Source organism: Polypterus senegalus, chromosome 16, assembly GCF_016835505.1.
Source record: "Polypterus senegalus isolate Bchr_013 chromosome 16, ASM1683550v1, whole genome shotgun sequence".
NCBI lineage: Eukaryota > Metazoa > Chordata > Cladistia > Polypteriformes > Polypteridae > Polypterus > Polypterus senegalus.
The window spans coordinates 13,945,533-13,969,640 of record NC_053169.1 but is presented as its reverse complement, the minus strand read 5'-3'; positions in this window follow the sequence as shown (position 1 = coordinate 13,969,640).

Genomic DNA, 24,108 nt, shown 5'->3' with positions numbered 1-24,108 from the left:
GTAAATGTACAGAATAATTTGTATACGTCTTAAGCACCACTGCCACTTCTAATTCATCTACCACAATGTCATTGATGACCCTAAATTGACGAGATGTTAAGTGGGCCCTGTGACGGACTGGCATTAGGCTCTAGCCCAGAGTGTCCCTAAACTGGATTAACTGGACCTGATAATGGAATACAACATGAACACAATCACTAGTTGTCCCAACTATTTTGCCAGGTAGAAATCCGCACAGTTTTTTTTTTTTATTATTGCAATACAAACGAGCCTTTGATTCCCCACATCCTCGGTGCTTTCCGATCCATAGGATTTCATTTGCTCCCCATTGTTGTCACTAATCAGAAACAAGCGTACTCCTGTGTAAATCATCAACTGACAAGTGAGTAATGCTGCCGTTTTTATAATCCATCTAATCCTATTTATTTTCGTGCCATGCACATAGTATCTGCAAATGCATTTCCAGTTATGAAATAATCTTTCTGAAATAATCCACTTCTCGCACAGTTCCCGCAGTGGTGTCAAAAGCGCTCTCTTTTACTGTGAGTTGGGATTCGGTTAAGGATTTCAAAAGAGGCCATTGCGTACAGCTGAATGGGGCACGTTCATGAAGGCTAAATAAATGAGCACTGTAAGATGATTATGGGGGGAAAAATGACAAATCTGACAGCTGACAGCGTGAACAATGTTATTAAAATAATCAAAATAGAAGCATTGATCTGACAGCGCTATTCACCTTCGAGGACACTACCGTGCTTGTGATTCTTTCTGGCATAGTATAACGCAGAAAATAACAAAAATGACTGCTGTGTTCTTGAATAACAAACCTGTCGTAACACATGATTCTCCATAGATAACAAAACTGTTCTTACTTTCGGTGTTTAAATATGTATATTTGATCTTGTGGCAGAGGGGCATCCTGCCTTGTGGCTATTGCAGTTAGCCCCCCATCCTCATTTATGGCAGTCTTAAATAGCCAATAAGATTATAGCTATAGAAAACGACAGTGCATGTAAAGAAGGTGACCATCACCTTTCAAAATATTCAATTCTTGCAGTCTTAAAGGTAAGAAAACAAATTACAGTAATCCCTCCTCGATCGCGGGGGTTGCGTTCCAGAGCCCCTAACCCTAATCCGCGAAGTAGAAACCATATGTTTGTACGGTTATTTTTATATATTTTAAGCCCTTATAAACTCTCCCAACCTGTTAACATTATTAGAACCCTCTAGACATGAAATAACACCCTTTAGTCAAAAGTTTAAACTGTGCTCCATGACAAGACTGAGATGGCAGTTCTTTCTCACAATTAAAAGAATGCAAACATATCTTCTCTTCAAAGGAGCGCCGTCAGGAGCAGAGAATGTCAGAGAGAGCTGCTAAGAAAAGCAAACAATCAAAAAATCAATACGTGCTTTTAAGTATACAGAAGCACCGCGATAAAGCGGCATTTTGTAGAGGAGCGTCCGTGTCCTCTGTGCAAACAGCCCCTCTGCTCACACCACCTCCGTCAGGCAGAGAGAGTGAGAAAGATAGAGAGAAGCAAACAATCGAGCACTGCGCGGGATGCATATCTTATATCATTGAGGAGTTTTAGTTAATACGTAATACATGATCTGATTGGGTAGCCTCTCAGCCATCCTCCAATAGCGTCCCTTGTATGAAATCAACTGGGCAAACAAACTGAGGAAGCATGTAGCATAAATTAAAAGACCCATTGTCCGCAGAAATCGGCGAACCAGCGAAAAATCTGTCATATATATTGAGATATGCTTACATTTAAAATCCGCGATAGAGTGAAGCCGCGAAAGTCGAAGCGCGATATAACGAGGGATTACTGTAAATTGAAGTGGATCCAGAAAGCATTCAGACCCCCTTCACTTTCTGCACTCTTTATCGTGTCGTAAATTACATTTTGTATTAATAAGTGTCTGCAGGGGGCTGGCACCCTTCCCGGGATTTCTTTCCTGCCTTGCGCCCTGTGTTGGCTGGGATTGGCTCCAGCAGACCTCCGTGACCCTGTAGTTGGGATATAGCATGTTGGATAATGGATGGATGGATGGATTAATAAGTGCAGCTGCGTTTTTCCAAAATTACCAAAGTTCAGCAGCTCTAACTCAAAAAATGGGATTCAACAAAAACCTGACGCGCAGAAATGATTCCACAGGCAAAATATCTTCGTTTTTAAAAGTTTAGTTCAGTTTCAAAATAAAACGGTTCACACAAAAAAGAAAGAAAAAAAAGAAAAAAATTCACGTTAAGAAAAGTTCAGTTCAAAGCTTAATCTTGTTACATCTCAAATCGTTACTATTTATTTAACATTTCTGAACCATTTCAAAACGACGACGGTCAGAAAACTGTATGCCTATCCCATCTCTGAGTAGAAAATGGGTCTTTCAAGACCCTCTTTACTGGGACCTGTTCTAAACACAACAGAATCCATTATCAAACTGTTTCTCAGTTATAGTAAGAAGGTTCTATATCTTACTAACTTAGAGGGGGAAAAGTCTATGCCATTGTCTATGAGTAGGGAAGAAATTTATATTCTATTCAAATTGAGCAAACATTAATATGAGTTTAACTCAAAACTTTAACTTTCTAAAATTGGCTCTTACAATAAGTCTGGCATTTTTGCCCATGAAAAAGTGAAAACATATCTTCTGAAAGGTTTACAAATCTATTAAAAATCTCTCATTCGTATTAAGTATTCACACCCTTCATTCAGTACATAATTGGCTACCCTTTGGCTACAATTCCAGCTTCAAGTCTTCTTCTGTGAGTCTCTACGAGCTTTGCTCACCTGGATTTTGGGCAGTTTCTCTGATTCTTCTTGGCAAGCTCCGTTAGATTGGATGGGAAGCGTCTGTCAGCTGCCATCTTCAGGTCTCTCCGCACATGCCGTATGGAACTTAAGTCTGGGCTTTGGCTGGGCCACTCAAGGACACTCAAAGATTTGTCTCAAAGCCACTCCAGTGTTGTCTTGGTTGTATGCTTGTGATCATTGTCATGCTGTAAGGTGAGGTGATGTGCCTTCTGGAGCAGATCTTCTTCAGTCAAAAAATTAATGATATTAGAAATAATAGAGTACATCCCCCCAATACTGATCCTCTTAAACCCCCGGTATTCCATTCTAAACAAATTAAATTCTTTCAGCAGGATAGATTTACCTGATTTATGTAAAATAATTTCTCAACTGAGATCCTCCATCTGCATCCTTGACCCAATACCAACATGTTTTTTCAAAGAAGTATCGGGCATGCTAAATTATATTCTTGACATAGATAGATAGATAGATAGATAGATAGATAGATAGATAGATAGATAGATAGATAGATAGATAGATAGATAGATAGATACTTTATTAATCCCAAGGGGAAATTCACATAATCCAGCAGCAGTATACTGATACATAGTAAATTCGTCATTAGATACGGGGGACTTCTCAGACTGGCTTAAGACTTAAGTTAAACCCCTGCTGGAGAAAAATAATCTCGACTCTTCTGCTTTTGAAAATGTTAGACCTATTTCTAACCTGCCTTTCTTAAGTAAGATCGTAGGGAAGGCCATCATTATGCGGCTAATTTACCACCTCAATAAACCTGCTCTTCTTGATAAGTTTCAGTCGGGTTTCAGAGCAAATCACAGCACAGAAACTGCACTCGTTAAAGTAGTCAGTGACTTGCAGGGTCAATGCAGACAGAGGCCGTCTATCTGTTCTCATCCTCTTAGATCTGAGTGCCGCATTTGATACCATTGATCACAATATTCTTAGAAATTGCCTTAGTCAATGGGTGGGCCTCACTGGCAGTGTCTTAAATTGGTTTGAATCCTACCTGGCAGGTAGAAAACCCTTTGTTAGTTGTGGTTATTATACTTCAAAGACACCTGATATTCTTTATGGTGGTCCACAAGGCTCCATCCTGGAGCCGCTGCTCTTTTCGATTTACATGCTTCCGTTAGGTCAGATTATCTCAAGGCATGAGCTACCAGAGCTATGCTGACAACACACAACTGTATTTATCAATAGAGCCTGATGACCCCGACTCTCTTGATTCACTGACCCCAATGTTTTATCTGTGTTTCTGAAGGGATGAGCAGTCATTTTCTCAAACTAAATAAGGAGAAAACAGAAATTTTAGTGATTGGCAAAAATGGATATAATGAGGGTATTAGAAATAAACTTGATGCATTAGGATTAAAAGTCAAGACGAAGGTAAAGAATTTAGGAATAACTATTGACTCTGACCTGGTTTTTAAATCACATATTAATCAAATCACTAGGACAGCATTTTTTCACTTAAGAAATATAACAAAAGTTAGACTCCTTATGACATTACAAGATACTGAGAAATTAGTTCACGCTTTTGTTTTCAGTCGACTAGATTATTGTAACGCATTCCTCTCAGGATCACCCAAAAAAGATATCAATCGATTGCAACAAGTGCAGAACGGAGCGGCCAGAATATTAACTAGGAAAAGAAAATCTGAGCACATCACCCCAGTCTTAGCGTCACTACACTGATTACCCGTGTCATTTAGAATTGACTTTAAAATACTGCTGATGGTTTACAAAGCCTTCAATAATCTCACTCTGTCGTATATCTCTGAATGACTCTCACGTTACACTCCAAATCGTAACCTTAGATCTTCAAATGAGGGTCTGCTTAGAATTCCAAGAGCTAAACTTAAAAGAATTGGTGAGGCGGGCGGCCTTCTGCTGTTATGCACCGGAAATCAGGAATAGCTGACCGATAGGAATTCGCTAGGCTAATACGGTGGAGCACTTTAAAAAACTGATGAAAACACATTACTGTAACATGGCTTTCTCAGGGCTTCATTTTAGTTTAGTCCTGATACTATGTACTGTATATGCCTTGAATTATCATTATCATTCATGGTGGCTCCACAATCCATACTAACCCCTACTTTCTCTGCTGTTCTTTCTCCGGTTTTCTGTGATCTGCACCACCACCACCTGATCAAAGCCCCATGATGTTCCTACATTGATGGATGAAAGGCAAGTTCTTCCATGTGAACCCTGAATACCATGAGGACTGATTGAGGTCATTTATGTTAGGTAGAAAGCCTAGAGGGGGCTGGCAAGGTGATCTTGTGGCCTCGGACCCCTAGCAGATTTTTTTTTCTTATTCCAGCCATCTGGAGTTTTTTTTCTTTTTGTTTTTTCTGTCCTCCCTGGCCATCGGACCTTAATTTTATTATTAGTATCACCTAATTTTATTTTCTTATATATTTTGTCTTTTTTCTCTTTTTTCATCCTGTAAAGCACTTTGAGCAACATCATTTGTATGAAAATGTGCTATAGAAATAAATGTTGTTGTTCAAGGACCTCTCTGTATTTGGCTGCATTTATCCCTCCCTCAGTTCTGACCATCATGCTGCAGTATGTTGCTGCCACCATCATGAATAGGGATGGTATTAGGCAAGAGATGAGCAGTGCCTGGTCCTCACCAGACATAGTGCTTGAAGCTCTGCTGAAAAGAGTTTCATTTTTGTCTCTTCACATCCGTAAAAGCCATTTGGCCCTCTCTGAGTGGACTGTCACATACCTTTTATTCAAGACATGCATCCATCTATTAACTCCAAAACCAAGGAGCTGGTGGTGGATTTTAGGAGGCCCAGGCCCCTCATGGACCCCGTGATCATCAGAGGTGACTTTGCAGAAGGTGCAGAACAATAAATACCTGGGAGTGCAGCTGGATGACAAATTGGACTAGACTGCCAATACTGATGCTCTGTGTAAGAGAGGACAGAGCCGACTATACTTTCTGAGAAGGCTGGCGTCCTTCAACGTCTTCAGTAAGATGCTACAGATGTTCTATCAGACGGTTGTGGCGAGCGCCTTCTTCTACGCAGTGGTGTGCTGGGGAGGCAGCATAAAGAAGAGGGAGGCCTCACGCCTGGACAAACTGGTGATGAAGGCAGGCTCTATTGTAGGCACGGAGCTGGACAGTTTAACATTCATGGCAGAGCAACGGGCGCTGAGCAGACTCCTGTCAATTATGGAGAATCCACTGCATCCACTGAACAGGATCATCTCCAGACAGAGGAGCAGCTTCAGCAACAGACTGCTGTCACCATCCTGCTCCACTGACAGACTGAGGAGACCCCACACTATGCGACTCTTCAATTCCACCGGAAAACGCGTTAACATTATACAAAGTTATTGTCTGTTATACCTGCATTGTTATCACTCTTTAATTTAATATTGTTCTTTATCAGTATGCTGCTGCTGGAGTATGGGAATTTCCCCTTGGGATTAATAAAGTATCTATCTATCTATCTATCTATCTATCTATCTATCTATCTATCTATCTATCTATCTATCTATCTATCTATCTATCTATCTATCTATCAGTTATATAGTGCCTTTCATATCTATCTATCTATCTATCTATCTATCTATCTATCTATCTATCTATCTATCTATCATATAGTGCCTTTCATATCTATCTATCTATCTATCTATCTATCTATCTATCTATCTATCTATCTATCTATCTATCTATCTATCTATCTATCTATCTATCTATCTATCTATCTCAAACATGAGTCTTGCCGTTTTGGCCAAAGAGTTCAATTTCTGTCTTATCAGACCAGAAAATGTTTTTCTTCCTGCTCTCTGAGGCCGAGAAGCCTGCCCTATGCCTTTATTTCAAGAATCTGGCCAGTCACACTACCATAAAGACCTGATTGATGAAGTGCTGCTGAGATAGTTGTCCTTTCAGCTGGGTCTCCCATCTTAGCAGAAGACCTCTGGAGCTCTGTTAATGTGAGTATTGAGTTCTTGGTCAACCTCCTAACCAAGGCCTTTTTCTTTTCTGGTGTGTTATCGTGATAGTCCTCTCTTCTTACCCTTTACTTATTTTCTTCAGGGATAAGTGTACTCATCAGGTTTGTTACCGGGTTGGTCCAGATCTGCAGAAACGTTCCCCCCTCACCTCCATCATTTCCAGCTTTGTCTCTTTTGTTAGACAGTGGATTAGTGGAGGATTAGGTGGTCTCCACAGCACTTACAGAGTTTCATGGACATTAATGCGAATACGACAGCATGATTACTTGATTAAAAAAAGGAAATAAACTTGCGAGAGAATACGGTAATGCAGCACTTCATATAAAAGCTGAACATTAAAGTGTGAATTGCTTCACGAGTCTAGTGTGTTTGATTGGCTGCTGCTCTACAAAGCAAAATCTCCAGTGTTAAATGAACATTGTAAATGTATGTATGTATGTGTCCACTCTTTCCATATACATTCTTTTAAGAGCTCGTTTAACAAATGAGCATTAATTTGCTGTGTAGATTTGATTAGATTCGATTGACTTTATTAATCTCATGGGGAAATTTAAAGGCATACAGCATCAGAAACATAAAAACAAGGATATAGGCATATAGGACAAAACATGCAGCCTATCAATCAATCTTCTTTTTTTTTTGGCTGCTCCCTCTAGGGGTGGCCACAGCGGATCATCTTGTTCCATATCTTCCTGCCCTCGTCATCTTGCTCTGTCACCCCTATCACCTGCATGTCCTCTCTCACCACATCCATAAACTTCCTCTTAGGCCTTCCTCTGGTCCTCTTGCCTGGCAGCTCGATCCTTAGTATCCTTCTCCCGATATACTCAGCATCTCTCTTCTGCACATGTCCAAACCAACACAATCTCTCCTCTTTGACTTTGTCTGCAAACCGTCCAACCTGAGCTGACCCTCTAATGTCCTCATTCCTAATCCTGTCCATCCTCGTCACACCCAATACAAATCTTAGCGTCTTTAACTCTGCCACCTCCAGCTCTGTCTCCTGCTTTCTGGTCAGTGCCACCGTCTCCGGCCCATATCACATAGCTGGTCTCACTGCCGTCCTGTAGACCTTCCCTTTGACTCTTGCTGATACCCGTCTATCACAAATCACTCCTGACACTCTTCTCCACCCACTCCACCCTGCCTGCACCTTCTTCTTCACTTCCCTTCCACGCTCTCCATTACTCTGTACTGTTGATCCCAAGTATTTAAACTCATAAGCTATGTTCCATGATCCCATACAGCAGGTAAATTCACATACTTATTACTTCCCTGTATGCCTCATCACTCATAAGCTAAAGGGCACTTTCTGGAAAACCAGCTTGAAGTAGTTGACTGGCTGGTAATCCGTAGTGTCCACTAGCACACCATGTTGTTTAAAGTCCAGTTGGCAGCTTGCCTCCCACAGATTTATGTCAGGACTTGGAGGCAGAAAATAGGACAGAGGTGGAAGGACTTGTGGCCTGGTGTCAGGAAAACAACCTCTTCCTGAGTACAGATAAAACCAAGGAGATGTTTATCAACCCAAGGAAGAGAAAGCTGCAGCACACTCTCATTTACATCGGTGAGGCTGAGGTGGAGAGAGTAAAAATCTTCCAATTCCTTGGAACCCACACCAGCGAGGACCTGACTTGGTCTTACAATACACAACAACTCATTAACCGAGCACACAAAAGACTGTTCTTTCTGAGGATGTTGAAGAAATTTGGCATGCCAACCAAAATTCTCACCAATTTCTACAGGGGTACAATAGAGAGTGTTATCACCTGCTCTATTATTGTATGGCACGGTATCTGCTCCTTGCAGGAAAAGAAGACACTGCAGCGTGTAATTAAAACTGCACAGTACATCTCTGGAGCAACCTTCTCCTCCCTACAGGACATCGGTATCCTTCAATGAGGGCGCGTAAACAAAGGCGCGCTTCAAAAGGGCGACCTCAATTATTACAGGAAATGTATTAGATAAAGGCAATGATTGAACGTATAAAAAGGCAAAAGCAAGAATATTAGAATATTGTGCGTAGATGGTTTCTTGAGCTTTTGCTCATCATTGGAAGTTTGTTGAACCCCAATTTGCCTTGGGTGACCCTACCAGGGGCATAAAGCCCCGGACAACATAGCTCCTAGGATCATTGGGACACACAAACCCCTCCACCACGATAAGGTGACGGTTCAAGGAGGAGTTCAAGTATCTCGAGGTCTTGTTCACGAGTGAGGGAAGAATGGACCGTGAGATCGGTGCGGGCTCTGCATCGGTCTGTCGTGGTGAAAAAAGAGCTGAGCCGTAAGGCAAAGCTCTCAATTTACCAGTCGATCTACGTTCCTACCCTCACCTATGGTCATGAGCTATGGGTCGTGACCGAAAGAACGAGATCACGAATACAAGCGGCTGAAATGAGTTTCCTCTGCAGGGTGTCTGGGCTTTCCCTTAAAGATAGGGTGAGAAGCTCAGTCATCCAGGAGGGGCTCAGAGTAGAGCCGCTGCTCCTCCGCATCGAGAGGAGTCAGATGAGGTGGCTCGGGCATCTGATCAGGATGCCTCCTGGACGCCTACCTGGTGAGGTGTTCCGGGCACGTCCAACCGGGAGGAGGCCCCGGGGAAGACCCAGGAAACGCTGTAGGGACTATGTCTCCCGGCTGGCCTGGGAACGCCTCGGGATTCTCCTGGAAGAGCTGGAAGAAGTGGTCGGGGAGAGGGAAGTCTGGGCCTCTCTGCTTAAGCTGCTGCCCCCGCGACCCAACCCCGGATAAGCGGAAGAGGATGGATGGTCTCTTGACGAATAACCCATTTTTGGTATGAAAGAGATACGAACGTTTGCCAATCCTATATTCAGTGCATTTTCAGATGTGTTTCCCGTTGATAGTTTTCTCCTTTCTGAACGTGTAGCCTTCGACTACGAGTAGATCTGCACCTTTGTTGCTCTTCACATATTCCAGAGCCATTTGAACTAAATTATCTACGAACGCCTTCATTCGCCGTGCCCAATTGAGGTCGCCCTTTTGAAATAATTAAAGACAATACTCATCCTCAACACACGCTTTTCACGCTGCTTCCCTGAGGGAGGCGCTACAGGAGTGTGAAATCATGCACCACAAGACTGACCAATAGCAATCAGACTCCTCAACAAAAAGTTTAAGTTAATCCAAACCACAACTCATAGCCTCATAAATGGTACTGACTGCTGCGGTATGTCATCAGGCACTGTGCACCTTATTTTGTATTCTTATAATTGTAATTGCTATTTGTTTTTATCCTTCTTTTGTCTTTCTGTCTTTGTATATGAAGGGGAGCAAGCAAAGTAAGAATTTCATTACACGGTTTTAACATGTGTTTTAACTCTTCTGGTATCTTGAATGTTGCCATCGGCTCATCAGCTACACGAGTCTGCTCAGCACTACGATCAGCTGGGGACCAATCTGTCTTTTGTTTTCGAGTTCCAGATCTTTTGTATCAAAATTGAAGTTCCATAAGTGTCTGTGTAGTCCTCCCAGGTGAACGTTGCCGTGGACTCATCAGCTGCTTGATCAGCTGTGGACCAATCAGCCAATCAGGATACCTGACTTTCATTTTCTTTCTCCAGATCACTTGCATCAAATCTGGAGTTCGATAAGTTAATCCCATTGTAAAGCACTTTGTCATAAGGTGGCTACAGAAAGGGCTGCTGGAAACAACTATAACTGCATTAATGAACGTATCGTATGGGAACGTTTACATTGCACAGTAGCGATTTGCATATGGAGCAAAAGAGAAAGAAAATATCTTTTATTCATCGTTTTCTCCCATAGTAACTAAAATGCAGGATAATAGCAATCTCCTTCTGTATCATTTCCAATCACAATAAAAATGCACCACAGATCGCACCGTGTCCGTGTGGTCTTTCAAATCTTTACATTCCAATTTCAAGGCAGGCACTGCAGGATTATGAGATTTTCTTATATTAGGCTGGTAGATACTGTCTTCTTTATCCTAATATACTGCTGAAAGCCACCAAGAAATAAATTCATTAACTTGTCTCACTTCATTACTAACCTGAGAAACTGGAGGTGCCATATTCATGTTACCACCTGCACTGTCTTTGGGCGGACGGATCACGTGTGTCCTGCCAACTACTGTATTCATTTTTCTATACGTACAGCTGCCGTTAAATAAATGCAAATCCGCCCACCCATCCGTGTCTTCATATTTCTAAGTACACTTTTCCAGTAGGGCGGCACGGTGGCGCAGTGGCAGCGTTGTTGCCTTGCCGTAAGGAGGCCTGGGTTTGCTTCCCGGGTCCTCCCTGTGTGGAGTTTGCATGTTCTCCCCTATCAGAGTGGGTTTCCTCCCACAGTCCAAAGACATGCAGGTCAGGTGCATTGGCAATCCTAAATTGTCCCTGGTGTGTGTTTGTGCCCTGTGGTGGGCTGGCACCCTGCCCAGGGATTTGTTCCTGCCTTGCGCCCTGTGCTGGCTGGGATTGGCTCCGGCAGACCCCCGTGACCCTGTGCTAGGATATAGCGGGTTGGACAATGTCTGCCTGACTGGCTGACATTTCCAGTACAGGGGTGCATGGAGACTGGCTTTCCTCCAAAATTATTACGGTCAACTCTTTATACACAGCAGTCTGTCACAGGGTACTCTTGTCCACATGCAAACCTATTTTGAGCACATCGGGTGCGACCAAGAGCCCCAAACCACAGAATCAGTAAAGCACTACACGTTTAAATTAATAAAATGAAAAGACGTTATTCTTCCACAGCACCTCTTCACAATCTTCCCAGTAATAAGCCACAATATTCACACAATCACTCACCAAGTGCTGCCTCCCGACTCCGACTCTCTGAGCTATGGCAGTGGGCTCCTTTGAAAGCAGGGGTCTCAAATTCCGGTCCTGGAGGGCCCCAGTGGCTACAGGTTTTCATTCTAACCCTTTTCTCAATCAGTGACCTGTTTTTGCTGCTAATTAACTCCTTTTCCTTTCATTTTAATTGACTTGTTTTTTAAGATTTGGTCCTCTGAATTGCTTCATTTCTTTCCTGAAACAAAAATGAAACGTGAAGTGAGGGAGCCAACAGAAGACCAATTAACTCAGGGCCTCAAAATCCAACCAATTTCACTCCAACCATCTGCTTAGTGAGGCAATTAAGCTAAGCTAGTTAATTAAGCTCTCATTGTGCAATAGCAGACATTTACGAAAACTGAAGATCTTCTCTTTTCTTAGAGCACCGATAAAATTATCTGTGGACCTGAGCAGATCAACATTCCTGAGACATTCATCTTTCCTTATTTTCAGATATTGTATTACCAATAACGGCGTACTGCACAAAATAACGTGCAGTGAATGTACTTGACTTATAGTTTTCATCCTCTTTCCTTCTCTGTACATTTAGCTTTCGTTTGCTCAGAGGTTGATGCGCTTGCTCCTTCCTGAGCAGCTCTTCTCTTCTTCCCCCCCAGCAGCCCGCTTCTTTTTTTCTTCCATTGGCATATTTTTGTGTTAAAACTGATTAAGTCAGTGTTTGTGTTGCAATTACTTAGTACGTTTTTCTTAATTTTTCACTTAAGTTGGCACAAGTCTTCAATCTGCCTCAAGAATGATTTAAGATATGAAGAGGTAGGGAAAGTGATGGCGAAGGTGGTAGGGAATGAGACAACAAACCAGCAGTTCTCCATTTAGCTTGTTTCCATTTACCGTATATACTTGTATATGTATAAGTTGGGTCTTGAAACCTGAAAAATCAATCATAAAATCAGACCCTGACATTTATGCCCATTGAAAAATGTGACACTAATTTTTTTTTTCATCTTCTTGCCTCCTTCAATCTCAAATCAGTTTCTCAGACACAATGAATTTTGTTGCAGCAGCTCAGTTACCAATTTCTTTTGCTACTACAACAACTTAATTTAAAACCAGCTTGATATTTTCTTCTGATCGAACGCTCCTTCGTAGATAAGGGATGCTTTTACGATAAAGGTGTATGAGAGTGTGAGATACAAGAAACACAAATCAGTGCAAACGTCACATCAGAATAGTTTGGGTATTACCGTGTGGTCACGTATGCACAATAGAGAGAAGAAAAAGGCAGTGTGCTCAGTGGTTACTCCCTCAGGTGGGTGGGAATTAGCATATCATAATCTCTTGGAGTAATAGTGTGAGTTTTCCGCATTCGACTTATATGATCGACATTATAAAATATGGCAAAATCAAGCCCCAACTTATACATGGGAGAACTTAAACGCGAGTATATACGGTATATATATATATATATATATATATATATATATATATATATATATATATATATATATATATATAGAGTGGTACTTCAGCTCGGGCACAAACAGGCAGACAACAGAATGTCCTGAAAAACACAAACATTTATTTTCAGTTCCTGCACACAACACATTGCCTATACACCAAACACCCTTTAAAAGTCCGTCTCTGAGGAGGATCTACGCGTTTGTGCGCTTGTGATTTCATTGTTTCGCTGTAGCATTTCGCTGTATAAGCGTATCCAAAAATATCGCGGACATGCAGACGGAGAATAGGAGACGATTGCCCTCAAAAGGAGAGAGAGAGAGAGAGAGAGAGAGAGCGAATGAGCAATACAGATAAGGAGAGAGAGAGAGCGCGCGGGAGAGAGATAAGGAGAGAGAGAGACGCGTGCACGAGCGAGCGACATAAGGAGAGAGAGAGAGAGAGAGCGCGCACGAGCGAGCGACATAAGGAGAGAGAGAGACGCGTGCGCGTGCGAGAGATAAGGAGAGATGCGCACGAGAGAGAAGAACCATCAGCTCAGTTATGCTCAGATGACGCTCAGCAGACAAAGTGTATCCATACTACTTGTATTGCAAGACATCGCTCATGTTATCAAGTCAAAATTAATTAAAATATTTAGCTTGTCTTGCAAAACACTCGTAAACCAAGTTACTTGCAAACCGAGGTTCCACTTGTATATATTATTTATCAGTGTTATTTGTTAGGAAAATTGATTTTTATGTTGATATTTTTGGGGGTGCAGATTAAATGGATTTCCATTATTTTCAATGGGGAAGAATATACAAGGTCAGTGCTGGAACGAATTAAACTCGTACCTCGAGGTTCCACTGTATATATATGGCATTCGTAGTCTGAATCACAATCTGATTGTATGGGTGGTTACCTACCAGGCTTGTGGTTGGTCTGCAAGTTGGCAAACATCCGCCACGGTGCCCTCTTTCAGTTGCAAGAAGCAGATCATAGAATGGTTGAATAGTTTACTGTCAAATAATGCAAAGAGTACGTGCCACGTGCTCCGCCCTAATTCTGGGCTCATCAGGCCCTCTCTGGGATCGAACCTCGGATGTCAGCATCAGAGGTGAAGCCTCTTTACGTTGCCCCACGGCGTGTGGTTCATTTATTTGACAGCATGTAGACTGGGGTAATTACATTCATGGCATTCGTAGTCTGAATCACAGTCTGATTGTATGGGTGTTTGCCTACCAGGTAACGATTGTGGCTGGTCTGCAAGTCAGCAACGTAAAGAGGCTTCACCTCTGACGCTGACATTCGAGGTTCGATCCCAGAGAGGGCCTGATGAGCCCAGAATTAGGGCTTAAACACGTGTCGAGTACTCTTTGCATTATTTGAAAGTAAACTATTCATTCATATATATATATATATATATATATATATATATATATATATATATATATATACACACAGTGGATTCCATTATCATATACATATATATACTATACTATACTAAATATATACATATTAAAACCTACATACAATTTTGTGTTTATTTGTAATTATGTATATTGAAAATGTACTGTACAAGGGGTATAATTAAACTGAATAATTCATGAACACATTTTATTTGTAGCTGCACACTTTCATAACACGGCCTGTAATGTTAAACCCCATTTATCATTTTGAGTGTTTCTTGTGCATTCCTGAATGTCTCTATCTTATTATAGATACTGTAAAATATGAAATTTAAGAACTTGTACTGCAATATGTTGTCAGCTGTTGACAGAATATTACCAGAAAAGAAAGACAAACAGGCTCTTTAAATTTGTATTTTAAGGCCTAATAAATAAGCGTTTGCAAAATGTTCCTGTTCAAATATTGCATCCCACCCACCAGTTCACATTTTAGTAGTGTATGGCATTTTACTTTAGTAAATCCAGGAATTAAGTTAATGAAAATCTCAGATGATATGTTAATAAAAGCAGCTGGTAGCACAATGCAGTTCTTACTTGCATATCAGGCCGACACCATTCGAATGTTCAAATGTCAATGGCCAATTCAGAAAAATAAACAGTGTCAGAAAGCAGAGCAGGGGAAGCTGAATCCCTTCCCAGTAGCCTTTTTAATGAGTGGATTTTAGCCCCAGTTGCATGTAACACGCTTGATTTCACTCAGCCCAACCAGACAAGAGCTTATAATAAACCGCAGATGTCAATGCATCTGGACCCATTCACTGGTGGCTTGGGTTTCGTGCAGAATACAAAGAGATGCCATGCTGAGGTGGCGTCAATGATGTAGTTAACCTCATCAGGTATCCCATCTCCATATTCGTTTGGCCCCGTTATTACAGAGTAGTCCACTGCTTCAGATGTCCACGTTACGCTTAGCAATACGCAGGCTCTTTCCTGCCGGGTGTCTTTTCACAAGTCCACATTATTAAACTTGTAAAAAAATTGTTCGAATTGTGAATAGTCAATTTTATTTGCATTCCTGAAAACGGTATAAAATATAATTAGAATGTTTACATCACATCACATTTAATAACAAAATAGAAATTAGATCTAATTAAAGTTTAGCAAATCAAATATTTTTTTCATGTGTACAGTAGTGTTCTATGAAAATATTTAGCCATTCTAATAATTTTAAACATACAGTATAAGTAAAGAAAACAACAATCCACATTTATTGGCTGACAATTTACTTCTCTAGTTTTGTCACTCCTTAGTTCTTTTTCTTTTGGTGGCCTGTCACTTGTCTACTTTTCCTGTCCCTATGAAGCATCCAGCAGTGGTCTGCCGTCATACTGCATCCCAACATCCCTGCTGGTTTCTTCTTTCCATGTCCTTGGCATTCTGTTGGAATCTTTCACCCTGCTCTTCACACACCACTGCAAGATTTTTCAGGGAAAAATTCCAAATCCTGGGACCCAACTCTGAGGCTCACGTTGCAACCAGGGCTGCCAGATGTGTGGTTTTCGTGCCCAGTTGGGCTGTTCTTGAAATTTTGATCTGGCAGTGTGCAGGTTATTTTTTTTTTTTAAGATTATGTGTGGCCTTCTAAACTCCATTGGGGGAGAATAGAACTTTAGAACATTAGAATAATCTGGACGAGAGCAGGCCATTCAGCCCAACAAAGTCCTATCCACTTATTTCTTCCAAAGAAATATCAAGTCGAGTTTTGAAAGTCCCTAAAGTCTTACTGTCTACCACACTACTTGGTCGCTTATTCCAAGTGTCTATCATTCTTTTGTTTAAGAAAAACTTCCTAATGTTTGTGCGAAATTTTCCCTTCACAAGTTTCCAGCTGTGTCCCCGTGTTCTTGATGAACTCATTTTAAAGTCACCGTCTCGATCCACTGGATTAATACCCTTCATCATTTTACACACTTCATTCAGGTCTCCTCTTCTTCTCCTTAAGGCTCAGCTCTTTTAATCTTTCCTCCTAACTCATCCCCTGTAGCCCTGAATCAACTTAGTTGCTCTTCTCTGGACATTTTCTTGTGCTGCTAGATAGATAGATAGATAGATAGATAGATAGATAGATAGATAGATAGATAGATAGATAGATAGATAGATAGATAGATAGATAGATAGATAGATAGATAGATAGATATGAAAGGCACTATATGATAGATAGTTAACAGATAGATAATTAAGGTGCTTTCTAAATAAACAGGATTCTGAGAAATTAATTCATGCGTTTATTTCTAGTAGGACTGACTACTGCAATGCGGTGTTCACTGGATGTTCAAACTGTTCTTTATACAGCCTCCAGTTAATCCAAAATACTGCTGCACAAATTATTACAAGAACAAGAAAATACGAACACATCACTCCAGTTCTTAAATCCTTACACTGGCTCCCGGTTAAGTTTAGGGCAGATTTCAAGATCCTCCTTTTAACAGAAAAAGCATTAAATGGTCGAGGACCGGCTTACTTATCTGAACTTATCATGACTTACAAACCTGAGCGCACATTAAGATCTCAAGATGCCGGTCTGCTTATTGATTCCAAAGATTAATAAAATAACAGTTGGAGGTCGAGCTTTTAGTTACAGGGCCCCTAAACTCACATGCTCCAGCAGCAGTATGCTGATACAAAAACAATATTAAAGAGTGATAACAATGCAGGTATAACAGACAATAACATTGTATAATGTTAACGTTTAAGGTGGAATTGAAGAGTCGCATAGTGTGGGGTCTCCTCAGTCTGTCAATGGAGCAGGACGGTGTCAGCAATCTGTCTCTGAAGCTGCTCCTCTGTCTGGAGATGATCCTGTTCAGTGGATGCAGTGGATTCTCCATGATTGACAGGAGTCTGCTCAGCGCCCGTCGCTCTGCCACGGATGTCAAACTGTCCAGCTCTGTGCCTACAATAGAGCCTGCCTTCTTAACAAGTTTGTCCAGGCGTGAGGCGTCCTTCATTTTTATGCTGCCTCCCCAGCACACCACCGTGTAGAAGAGGGCATTCAACCGTCTGGTAGCAATTAGATGCTGCAGATGTTGAAGAACGCCAACCTTCTAAGGAAGTATAGTCGGCTCTGTCCTCTCTAGCACAGAGCATCAGTGTTGGCAGTCCAGTCCAATTTATCATCCAGCTGCACTCCCAGGTATTTATAGTTCTGTACCCTCTGCACAGTCATCTCTGATGATCACAGGGTCCATGTGGGGCCTGGGCCTCCTAAAATCCACAACCAGCTCCTTGGTCTTGCTGGTGTTCAGGTGTAAGTGGTTTGAGTCGCACCATTTAACAAAGTCTTTGATTAGTTTCCTGTACTCCTCCTCCTGCCCACTCCTGATGCAGCCCACAATAGCAGTGTCATCAGCGAACTTTTGCACGTGGCAGGACTCTGAGTTGTATTGGAAGTCTGATGTATATAGGCTGAACAGGACCGGAGAAAGTACAGTCCCCTGCGGTGCTCCTGTGTTGCTGACCACAATGTCAGACCTGCAGTTCCCAAGACGCACATATTGAGGTCTGTCTGTAAGATAGTCCACAATCCATGCCACCAGGTATGAATCTACTCCCATCTCTGTCAGCTTGTCCCTAAGGAGCAGAGGTTGGATGGTGTTGAAGGCTAGAGAAGTCCAAAACATAATTCTTACAGCACCACTGCCTCTGTCCAAGTGGGAGAGGGATCGGTGTAGCATATAGATGATGGCATCCTCCGCTCCCACCTTCTCCTGGTATGCGAACTGCAGAGGGTCGAGGCGTGGCGGACCTGTGGCCTCAGGTGGTGAAGCAGCAGCCGCTCCATGGTCTTCATCACATGTGACGTTAGAGCAACAGGCCGGAAGTCATTCAGCGCATTAGGACGTGATACCTTTGGGACTGGGGTGATACAAGATGTTTTCCAAAGCCTCGGGACTCTCCCCTGTTCCAGGCTCAGGTTGAAGATGCGCTGTAGAGGACTCCCAGTTCCAGCGCACAGGCCTTCAGCAGTCGTGGCGATACTCCATCTGGACCCGCTGCTTTGCTGGCACAAAGTCTCCTCAGCTCTCTGCTCACCTGGGCTGCTGTAATTGTGGGTGGGGATGTCTCTCCTATGCTGGTATCAGCAGAAGGATGGTTGGAGGATGCAGTACTCCGAGGTGAGAGTGGGTTAGGGTGGTCAAACCTGTTAAAGAAGTTGTTATTTGGTTTGCTCTCTCCACGCCTCGATGGTGGCACCCCGCTTTGAGCTGCAGCCAGTGATGATCTTCATCCCATCCCACACTTCCTCCATGCTGTTGTTCTGCAACTTCTGCTCCAGCTTTCTCCTGTACTGCTCCTTCGCCGCCCTGAGCTCGACTCGGAGTTCCTTCTGCACACTTGAGCTCATGCTGATCACCACCTTTAAAAGCCCTTTTCTTCTGGTTCAAAAGGCCCTTGATGTCACTTGTAATCCATGGCTTGTTGTTAGCATAGCAGCGTACTGTTCTTACTGGAACTACAATGTCCATACAGAAGTTGATGTAATCAGTTGTGCAGTCAACAGCCTCTTCAATGTTCTCACTATGTGACCCTGCAGGATATCCCAGTCTGTAGTTCCAGTCTCTCAGAGCCTGCTCTGCCTCAGGGGACCACTTCCTGAATGAGCGTGTGGTTGTAGGTAGCGCCCTCACTCTTGGTTTGTATTGAGGCTGAAGCAGAACCAGGTTATGATCTGCTTTCCCAAGTGCAGGCAGTGGGGTGGCGCTGTATGCGTCTTTAACTTTTGCATACAGTAGGTCGATAGTCCTGTTTCCCTGAGTGTTACAATCCACATACTGGGAGAAGGCAGGTAATGTTTTGTCCAACGTCACATGGTTAAAGTCTCCACCAATTAGCACAAGCGCCTTAGGGTGCTGCGTTTGTAACTTAGCAACAGCGGAATGGATGATGTCAACTGCTATCTCCGTGTTCGCCCGAGGAGGGATGTAAACTATAACAACAATGACGTATCCAAACTCTCTGGGCAAGTAATAGGGACACAGACTTATGGCCAACAGTTCGATGTCCCTGCAGCAGATTTTAACATTTACATGTCCTGAGTTGCACCACCTTGTGTTCACATTAGAGAATGACACCTCCTGCTTTCTTCTTCCCGCTGGTATTTGCGTCTCTGTCCGCTCTAACTGTTCTAAACCCGGGTTGCTCCACGTTACCATCTGGGATGGTAGTTGTTAGCCAAGTTTCATTAAAACACAGCAAGCTGCATTCTCTGTAGATCCTGACATTTTTCACCAGCACAGCCAGTTCGTCGATCTTATTTTGTAGTGAGTTCACATTTCCAAGGATCACAGAAGGCACCAAAGGTTTATAGCGCCACTTTCTCGCAAGCCACCTGGCTTTTATCTTAGCGCCGGCTCTGCTGCCCTGAAACCGCCTTCTTACCTCGTCAGGTAAATAGGGAACCACACCTGCACGGGCATTTCTTCTCAGTGCTTGAAGTTGACAACTTGAATAGGCGAGTCTCGGCGTGTAAAAATCCATGCCAAGTAGTAAAAGTAGTAAAAAGTGTCCAGGGAGCGATTCCATGTAAAAGAAAGTGGTAGAAGTGATCAGTGAAATAGAGAATAACAGAGAAAAAATGTAAAAAGATAAAGTCATACACAGAGCTGCTGGAATGGCTGCCACTCTCGACGGAGCCGGATGTATTATATGTATGTATTATCTCACCAGTGTGTTATAAAACTCGAGCAGAACCTCCTGTGACTTGTACTCCACACATCAAGGCGCTATATAACCTGACATTCTGTTAGCCTTCTTAATGGCTTCTGAACACTGTCTGGAAGTTGATAGTGTTGAGTCCATTACGACTCCTAAATCCTTCCTATGTGTAATACTTGACATTTACTGACATTAAAGTTCATCTACCACAAATCTGCCCAAGCCTGTATGCTATCTGTCGATAGTGGCGTGGCATCCATGTCATGAAGAGCTGCTTTGAGATCAAGTGGATGCCCTACCCATTATTAGCATAGAGTTTCTAATAATTAGCTCAGAAAGTGTTGTGAAAGACACAGGGTGCTATTGAGCCCCAAAACCCCAGACACAACTGACCCGCACACAGTCACAAGTTCAAATAACAAGATTTTATTCTTCCAAATACCTTCCAAATAATATAGAATGTAAATGGATGGTGAATCCTTCTTTTATCCTCTTCATCAGCCAAATCTTCCTCCTGCAAGAACAATACAATACAATACAATTTATCGTTGTATAGCCCAAAATTACACAAGGAATGCTGCAATGGGCTTTAACAGACCCTGCCTTTTGACAGTCCCCCCAGCCTTGATTCTCTAAGAAGACAAGGAAAAACCCCCGAAAAAATAGGGAAAAAATATGGAAGAAACCTTGGGATAGGCAGTTCAAAGAAAGACTCCTTTCCAGGTAGGTTGAGCAAGCAGTGGGTGTCAAAAAAGGGGGTAAACACAACACAATACACAGAACAGAACATGAGTAATCCTTGATACAATATAACAGTGCAATAGAAATATTACAAGTACACAGCAGAATTTAACAGAAGATGATATCCCATAATACGATTTGGATTTGTTCAAGCTGCATCCTCCTATTGGCCATGCCACAGCTGAGTCGGCACTGGGCCAGCTAATCAGATGAAAGGACGCCTCTACCTGATGATTCCTGCGATCCTTCATCAGAGATGACTTTATCTTAGGCAGGCAAAACAACTTGGCAGGTGGGCCTTGGGCACCAAGTACCACATTTGAATACCGAGAAGAGAAACAGAATAGGTGAGGGTTAGTAACAAATTCTAGCTATCATGTTACTTATGTTTTAGTGCTAATGACTAACAACAGAGATGCAGTCTGTACAGTTCATCAGCAGCTCTAGTCAGGGTGTGCTAAACTGAAGTAGCGAGATTTGAAAGCTCAGACCAAAAGGCTATCTCTTAAAGTAGCAGGCAGACCACACAGTTTAGGGGCCCTATGACTAAAAGCTTGACCTCCCACTCTTATTTTATTAATCCTTGGTATCATAAACAGGCCGCCATCTTGAGATCTTAATGTATGTTCTTTCTGGTTTGTAAGTCATGATAAGTTCAGACAAGTAAGCCAGACCTTGGCCATGTTAAAAGGAGGATTTTAAAATCTGCCCTAAACTTAACTGGGAGCCAGTGTAAGGATTTAAGAATTGTTGTCCTCTGCTTCCCGACTCCAACTCCCTTGACGTGAGGCCTATTTAAACCAGCTCCCTGGAGTACTTCCAGTGTCTGCTCATGTCGAAACACTTCTGGGTCAGCCAGAAGTCCCTAGAAGACAGGGATAGCAGCTCCCTGCAGCTCCCCCTGGTGGTACGCATGGTACACCACAAAGCTGTAGCATGGGACTACACTTCCCAGCATGCTTGTGGGTTGAAAAGCACGGGGGAGTGACACAAGAATGCTGCCCTCCAGTGTATCGGAGGAGTATAGGCCCGCTCCTCTGATCCCTTCTTCCTTCTGGCTAGGGATCAGTTCTTGACCTGGTCATGATGCCAGATGATCCCAGATGATATTTACAATAAAAATTGACATTAACATGAATATAGTTGTCTGTATCCGTTTATCTGGTTTGTGACGGAGGAGACAAAGTAACAAAGAAACCACACCTGCATTGAACGGCCATTCCACTTTGCTGGTAGCCCTCCATTGCTTCTACTGTGCTGTCCCAAAAACAAATTCTGCCGTTCCAACTTTTGAGGGCTGTGTGATTTATTTCTTCACTAGGTTTTAAATTTTGTTCTAGTCGCTCCTTCATTGTACTGTCAGAAAGCTCAAGAGCTGAAGGGTGGGCTGGGTCTCACAATAACAATTTATCCTGCATATTTTAGTCACATTTAGAAACAAATACAATAAGCAAAAGTGTGAGATGTGTTGGAATTATGAAAGCGTATGAAAACGCTGTGCCTTGTGAAAAACAGCAGCTCCGCACCTACAGCACAAAACCGAGGTGTTGTCATTCCTGTTTGGACCATATGGGCTTGTGTAAAAAAAGGTTCAGGATGAGTCGAGTTTGAAAAAAGAAAAATAAATAAATAAAAGTTCAACTGTAAAATGAAAATACGTTTGAGATTTAATATGAATGCCTGCGCTTGCATCTCATAAACAGTATTTGTTTGATTTTATTTGTTTATTTTTTTGGCTAAAATACCACATACCAAGTATGCCATGTTCAAGACACCTTACGTGACCGTACTGAAACCATTACGGTATCCTGCTCCCGAGCCAGCAGCCCCTCAGGTAAGCTCCTTCCACTTAAAATCTTCCTCCATGTCCCGCCACCGGGGCGGGGGGGTGTATGGGGTTAACAGAGTTCATTACCATATATGCATAGACCTACATAGCGTCTTGGTACTAAAGAGTCAAGAATTCCATGTGTTAACGATCTTCTGAATACGTTATTTTCTGAAACGCTGCCCCCACCTGGTGAAACAATGTGCTTTCACTGGACCCCCACGACTTTGCAATCAGCTGGTCGAATAGTACATTAGGTTTTCATTCTCCGTGTTTATTGATTACCACCCACCTTAAGAAGGGGGATAATCTTACATCACACTACACACCTGCACCAGTGTTGGTATGCTCTTTCAGATATGCCAATCAGTGCCTACGTAGTTGGCAGAGCTTCACAACTCAATAATCCTTCCATCAAGAAAAATAAATGTTTTTAAAACATGCACCTTCTTCATCGATGGCTGCTGCACTAAATGCTTTCCACTTCAAAGCTGAATTTTAAAAACAATGACTCAGTGGCCTTCCTGCTGGTCAATTACTTGTACATTTTCTGCCTGTTTTTGCTATAAATTCATGTCGTTTCACTTAAAATGCATTCTGCGCATTTTGTTTTGTGAGCTTGGCATGAAGAGAATGCTGAGTTTTGTATCTCAAATGCAATTTTTGGCAGAACTTCCCATCTAAATAAGGAACTTTGTCTTTCACTCTCTCCCACTCATTCTCTCTCTCTAGCCATATTGCCCCTCTTTTGTGGGGCATAATATGCCAACCAGACCTCACTAGGTATCTTGCTACTGAGCCAGCTATCCCCCAGGTAAGCTCCTTCCACTTAAAATCTACCTCCATGTCACAACACCCACCTTTTGGGTTCCATGTAATGGCTTATCAGGTGATGCTAGAAGATGCTTTGCAGAAGTTGTAGGCTTACCACCTCCATCATCGTCACTGAATTTCTTCCATCACTGGAGCTGACCTCAGAGCAGTTGGGGGGAGCGGAGGGTCTGGCTCAGGACCGAAATACCTGGAGAGCTCTGGTTGATGTCTTATGCCCCACAAAAGAGAGGCAAGAAAGGTGAAGAGGTAAAGTGACCATACTGAAGCTGTTACGAAGCACATATGAAGGAAAGGCAGGATGACTGACTCGGCCTGAGCTAAAGGGACCTTCACAGCAGACTTGACTTCATGATGTTATTATTTCACAGGTTCTCATTCATTCCTCATCCCTTGCTATATCTTTATACTTTCCCTTGTAATTGTTGATTATTTCCACTTGAATGTGGAGATAAAATATATGAGGCCTCATATGAAATTAAAGCCCTCAGGTGCTGGAGCAATTACTGTTTCAGTCACCTGAGGGAACTATTAAAGACCTCATATTGCTGC